Here is a 6000-nt window from a genome sequence, read left to right as displayed (position 1 = left end):
ATATATATCAGAGTTTGTAGAGGTTTCAGTCCTTAATCAGATGGCTCCAAGGCAAGGTGGCATGGCAGAGGGGTGACCATTCATGGTGGTAGGACTCAGCAAAAAGGGGCAAAAAGAAGAGAGCAAGCCTCATTCCCCACCCCTCCCCATACTGTATGCAGGCTCCCTGCCACAGGGTGAGTGTAGCAGTCACACCCCAATCCCAGCTTTGGACCATGAATCAATCACAAACTCTAGAAGCCCACCCCCATGACTGCATGAGGCTTTGCAGAGACATCTAGACACAAAATGTAAAAACAGAAAAGTCTTTCATAGAGCTCTGATGTTCCTGGACCCCCACAAACCATATTCCATTGTCTCTTTTATCTAATCTTTTATGTAAGCTTGTTCATACCATTGGGAGTCTGATGAGCTCTGCATGCCTGTGAGCTTCTAGGACTCTGGGAAAGCCAAATGCACATAGCAGCCCCTCACAAAACACAAGCCATTATCACTGTTAAGCACAAATAGTCACAGACCCAAGACAGGAACTGTGGGTATGGGGAGGGTATGAGCTCTTTGGGAAAGCCACCTAGGCCTAGGAGAGACTCATAAATAAATATAGAAAAGCTGATTAATGAATTCTAAAGCCCACTCATCACTGCCTCAAAGTGGTTTCTGTCACTTCCTTCCTTTTTTTTTTAATAGTGGAAGTTGAATAAGGGTGAATCTGTAATTGCTGGACTATTCCTCCCAATCTGCTCTTCTGACAGTGTACTCTATAGTTTCTACATGGCTGTGTCCTTGTCCTATTGGCTTCTCCCAATACACTCACAGAGCAGGAGGGCTCTGCCTGGGCTAGGGGGGAGGAGATGTTATAGTTTGGGTCTGGATATTCCATAAAGCCTTCTGCAGTCAAGTGAGTCTTTTTCAGAACCTTTATAAAAATCTAGAGTGTGTGACTGATTCATGCTGCAATGGTAGGTTTAAGGGTGCTGAGGTTAAGTGTGGGTGATTAATAACTCAGTCCACTCATTGGGTTGGCACTGCTCTGATCCTGGTAGCCTGGGTACAACATAAGAAACAGAAAGAGATTCCTCTGCCCCCTTGCTTGCTTTGCTACTTTCTGCCTGTCATGAGCTTTTTCTCCTCTGGGATGCTCCTCTGCCAAGCAACCTTGCCATGGGGCCACTTGATTATGGACTGAAATCTCTACAAACTGTGAGTTAAACAAACCTTGCCTCCTTTAACCTTGGGTGTTTGGTATTTCATCAGAACAATGAGAAAAGGAACTATGGCACAGTAGGAGGAGCAGTAGTAGGAGGCATCCACAGTAGGAGGATGCCTGCCTTTCTTCCAGTATGAGCTGAGAGGTTCAGGAGCCAGAGAACACTTTGGCTGAAATCCATGGTGCTCTCAGCTTCCATTCTGGAGGGACTTTGGATTCAAGTGGTTGCTCAGTGTTTTTCCAGCTATCCCCAATTCCATTTCACCATTTTTGGCTTCCCTCCCTCCATTCTGAATACCCTAAGGAGCCCATTTTTACTGTTGCCCTTTTGCTGTTTTCTTCTGCCATGAACTGCTGCCCTCTGTCATGTGTTGCTCTGCACTGGAGATAGTATGGACTGAAACCTCCACAAACTGTGAGCTAAATAAACCTTTCCTTCCTTAATTTTGGATGTCAGCAGTTTTGAGAGAAGATTAACACAGACAGTTATACTAAAGAGGAGCTGAGGGCCAAGAAAGGGAACCACATGAGGGACCCGTGAAGCTCCTTAAGTCATGTCTGCAAGGACTATATTCTGGGATCTCTCCTCAGGCCAGGTGCTCACTTCCTCCTTGCCCTCCTCCTAGCCAACACCCCTCCTGAAGCAGTTCTAGAAGACCTCTCATGTGCATGCCTTTAATCATGCAGCTCTGTCTGCCTTGTTGTTCTGAATGGATGCAAGCCATTTATCTGTCATGGTCATTTTAACTGTGGGAAAGAGCCAGAAGTTCCAGAGTCCCAGATAAGATGAGTAAGGTGGGTGAGAACACACCATAGTGTTTTCATGTGGCTGCCTTTCCACCAGATGGCACTCAGTAGCAGTGAGTGATAATATTAACTATAATTTTGCTTATACCTCTTCAAGACACCGGCATAGGAGGACTTCCATGACTGTTTCAGAAAGTTAAAAGGATAATGGGATAAGTGGGTACAGTGTGAAGAGAAATATTTTGAGGAGGATCAATAGCTAAAGTATCATTCACTATAATTTTTTAAAAAAATATTCCCTGTATATATTGACCTCTTTGTGTGTATATTTACAATAATTCACCAAAAGAGCAAATTGTTAGCTTCATGCACTCTGATATTGTCAGTGGTATTTCTTTTCATATGCTGCTCTTGATCTAAACATATTTTAGAACCTGATGAGTAGAAATTTACATTAAAAAGATACTGATAAATAGCATTTGCTACACTATAAACTAAGAAAATGGAAGACATCCCTGGAACTTTCTGAGTCTAGGGAGGAGACATTTACTTTCTGACAGCTGAGTGAAGAAAATAATTGGTTTTAAACAATTTGTTTCTTAGAATGCACCGAGTATATGGCTGATACAGCAGTTGCTCAGAGAAAGTTATCCTTTAAAAGTCCAGGTGCAGGGCCTGGGGAGATGGCTCAATAGAATAAGCACTTGCTTAGCAAGTGCAAGGTCCTGAGTTCAATCCCTGGTACTGCAGATAAATAAATACAAAAAGTAAAAGTCCAGGTGGAAATAGAATAAGACTAAGAATCTCACAAAGTCTAGATATGATTAATTTGCATCATTAGGGTTCCACCTTGGGCCATTTTTCTCCCCATTGGAGGAACTGTATAAACACAGTAAGATCTATGGAGCTAGTTAAAGTCTGACTTGCACCTGTCAGTTCAAGGGCTTCAGGCTCATGCCTTAAAGACTTACACTGTCCTAAGCCTATCAGTGTAAAGTTAAGGAAGGGCTGAAAGCACAAAGCATGGGGAGGCCGTGGGCCCAGCAGAGGACTCATGGGTCCAAAGGGACCTTTCTTGCCCTCTACAGTGGCACATCCCTGCATGAGTGGTTGTTTCACTCATAACCTACTGGGTTTTGAAGCATTGTCAGCTGAGCCTCATTTGCACACAGTAGCTCATAAGGTGCTGCCTGAAGGTTGGGGTGCTAGGTGGGGGGCCAGAAGATTACAAGGTGAGGTGAGCCATGGGGGAGCCATGGGAAGCAGCCAGACCCACAGACCCTCAGCTAAGAAATGCAGAGGGTATCAGGCATTAGAAAGAAGTAGACAATGAACAAGATAATCTTTTAGGTTCCTCCTCGCTCTGAAGATTTATTATTCACATTCTCAATGCCCAGCTTTAGGTAAACTGCAATATTGGAGGGGATACAGATCAAAAACCTCTCCCCTGTAGTTCTGGAGATTTAATTTAGGACCTTTACACTGAGTTGCCTTTGCCCTTTGTTAGAGAAAGTCTAGCTAAGTAGTTAAGCTTGGAACTTAGAATCTTCCTACATCAGTCTCCTAAGGTGCTGAGATTACAGACATGCACTTACATACCCAGATTCTATCTTTATTTTCAACACTGTCTCCAAACTTCAGGAGTTCATAAAAATAAATGCAGGTTTTGTAAATTACCAAGGAAACTCATAGTTATTACACAGCTACAGTTTGTCACAAGGAAAGGACATAACTTAAAATCAGCCAAAGGACAAGTAGCATAGGACTGAGTTTAGGATGGTTGCAAGCAAGAAGTACCCAGTGCTCTCAGAACAGAACTCCCTGCATTGGTTATGTGTGACAGTTCACACCAGGAACTACCAAGCACTGGGGTTTGCTCAGTGAAAGATTCCTTACACCAAAACTAGTCAAAGCAGGGAGGGAGACTTCATTCAGGACTGTTAAACTGGAAGAGGAACTGGGGACAACTATGGATCCACTAAAGACAGCTGGGGCTTTATAACTGACAGGTAAAGTGGGGGCAGTAAGAGCACATTATTGGCAAGAGCTTCAGGACTATGAGAAGTTGTGATGGTGACTTAGTGGGACTCTGAAGCTGATCATAGGAAAACACATCAGCGGTCAGACATCAAGGTGGAGAGTTCTCACTATTCTGAATTGGAAGGATTTATTTCAAGCCTTGGCAATTCAGGGCCAGGAGACACAAGATGGACTGGAAGGCCAAGGTCAGTGTCCAACTGAGACTTTCAGAAGAGCCTAACTACACTGAGGTAAAGGAGAGAGTTATTTTCAACTCTAGTCTCCATGGCTGGGGGTCCCTTGGGTGTTGGATCACATTCTGCTCTCATGGCTGGGGTAGAACTAGGGACACTTAGAGGGGTCAGTGCTTTCAGTGTCCAATTCATATGGGTTTTAAAAATGATCCTGTCTTATTTACATTTCTCTCATGATTGAGACACAATGCCCAACTCCCAAAGTTAAAGGAGGAAAGATTAATTTAGCTCATATTTTGTAGAGTTTTCCCCTCATAATCTGCTGACTCCAAGGAAGGGTGACTTGGAAGAAGGGTGTAGCAGAAGAGAACAAGTTCATGGCAAGCAGAAAACAGTAAAAACAAACAAGGGAAAGACATTCCTCTTTCTGTCCCTTGTATTGTATTCCATCTACTGGGACTGGGGTGGTGCCACACCAGTCAGTAGTCTAATGTAGTAATCATTCACCCCAGCTGAGCTGTAAAAGGCTCAAGTCAACAAACTTCTGACATTGCCAGTCCTGGGGCTAACCCACTACTATTATGGCCTACTGAACTATATTGGATTACTTTACTGAATTCATGCACCTATAATATTTGAATAGAAACGGGATACTCATCTCTGACAAAAGTAAATAAAAAGGGGGATATAAATGAAGGACCATTTTATAGTGAAATATATATATATATATATATATATATATAATGGTTAACATAGATATGCTGCTACTTTCTCTTAGTTCAATGGTAAGTTTTGAACTAGTAGTGTTTAGACAAATATCATGTCTGCATCTTGTACTATGAATAACTACTATGAAGACAACAATATGCAAGTACTATTGTAACTGTCCTACTAACCGGTTTTGAAACTGTCTCTTTGCTATTTCTTTCTCAATAAAATTAATTTTTAAAAAGTAATCACTCACCCTTAGTTCAATCATCACACACTCTAGATCCAGCAACCTCTGACAAAGCCCCATCTATGAGCATGTGAGGCTCTAGGAGACATCTAAACCCAAGCCGTAACATCCCACCCCAGTTCCCCAAAAACTTACATACATCCCTTTACCCAAAAGGCAGCTAGTCCATCTTCAAGACTTGCAAAACTCTAACAGTTTCAACACTTCTGAAAAGTCCATTCCCAAGTCTCCCCTGAGATTTAAGGCCAATTCTCAGCTGTGAGCTCCTAATCAAATACAAAGAACAATAAACACTTCCAACTTTTAATGGCACAAGGTGAACATTGCCATTCCAAAAGGTAAAAATATGGATGTGCAAAGGAATGAGACCAAAGTGGATCCAAAGTTTTCTACTTGTTTCCTCCATTGAAAACTAAGCTTATAGAGGACACAGGGAAGCTCCATGCCCTTGAAGACCAGGTTGACAGGGTGCTCTAAGACTGCACCATCACCACTGTGGTAACCAACCCCACCTGCACTGCCCCTGGCATCAGGATCCTCCGAGGCCTGGTTCAGACACCTTTTATTCCAAGGGGTAGTGTGGTGCTCACAGGAGCAGGGATGGCACTAGGAGTAGCAGGTGCTGTCACACATTTTTCACTGGCATGGCAGAAGAAGTGAAGACACCATAAGTTCAAGATCAAGCCAGAAGATCGGTGTCAGCCATCATGGAAACAGATCTACAGAGGCTGTGGGCCACTTCCCACACTTAGTTTTTCCTCAACCAAAAATTGGAGACAATTCCTGAAAGTCACTGGGGAAAGTGTATGTGATAATAGTCTGACAAATTTTATCTGTCAGTATTTTACTAGAGAAACAGATATAACACAAATGTA

This window comes from Octodon degus, unplaced genomic scaffold (genome assembly GCF_000260255.1).
Source record: "Octodon degus isolate 3935 unplaced genomic scaffold, OctDeg1.0 scaffold00064, whole genome shotgun sequence".
In the NCBI taxonomy this organism is placed as follows: domain Eukaryota; kingdom Metazoa; phylum Chordata; class Mammalia; order Rodentia; family Octodontidae; genus Octodon; species Octodon degus.
This window is presented reverse-complemented; position numbering follows the sequence as displayed.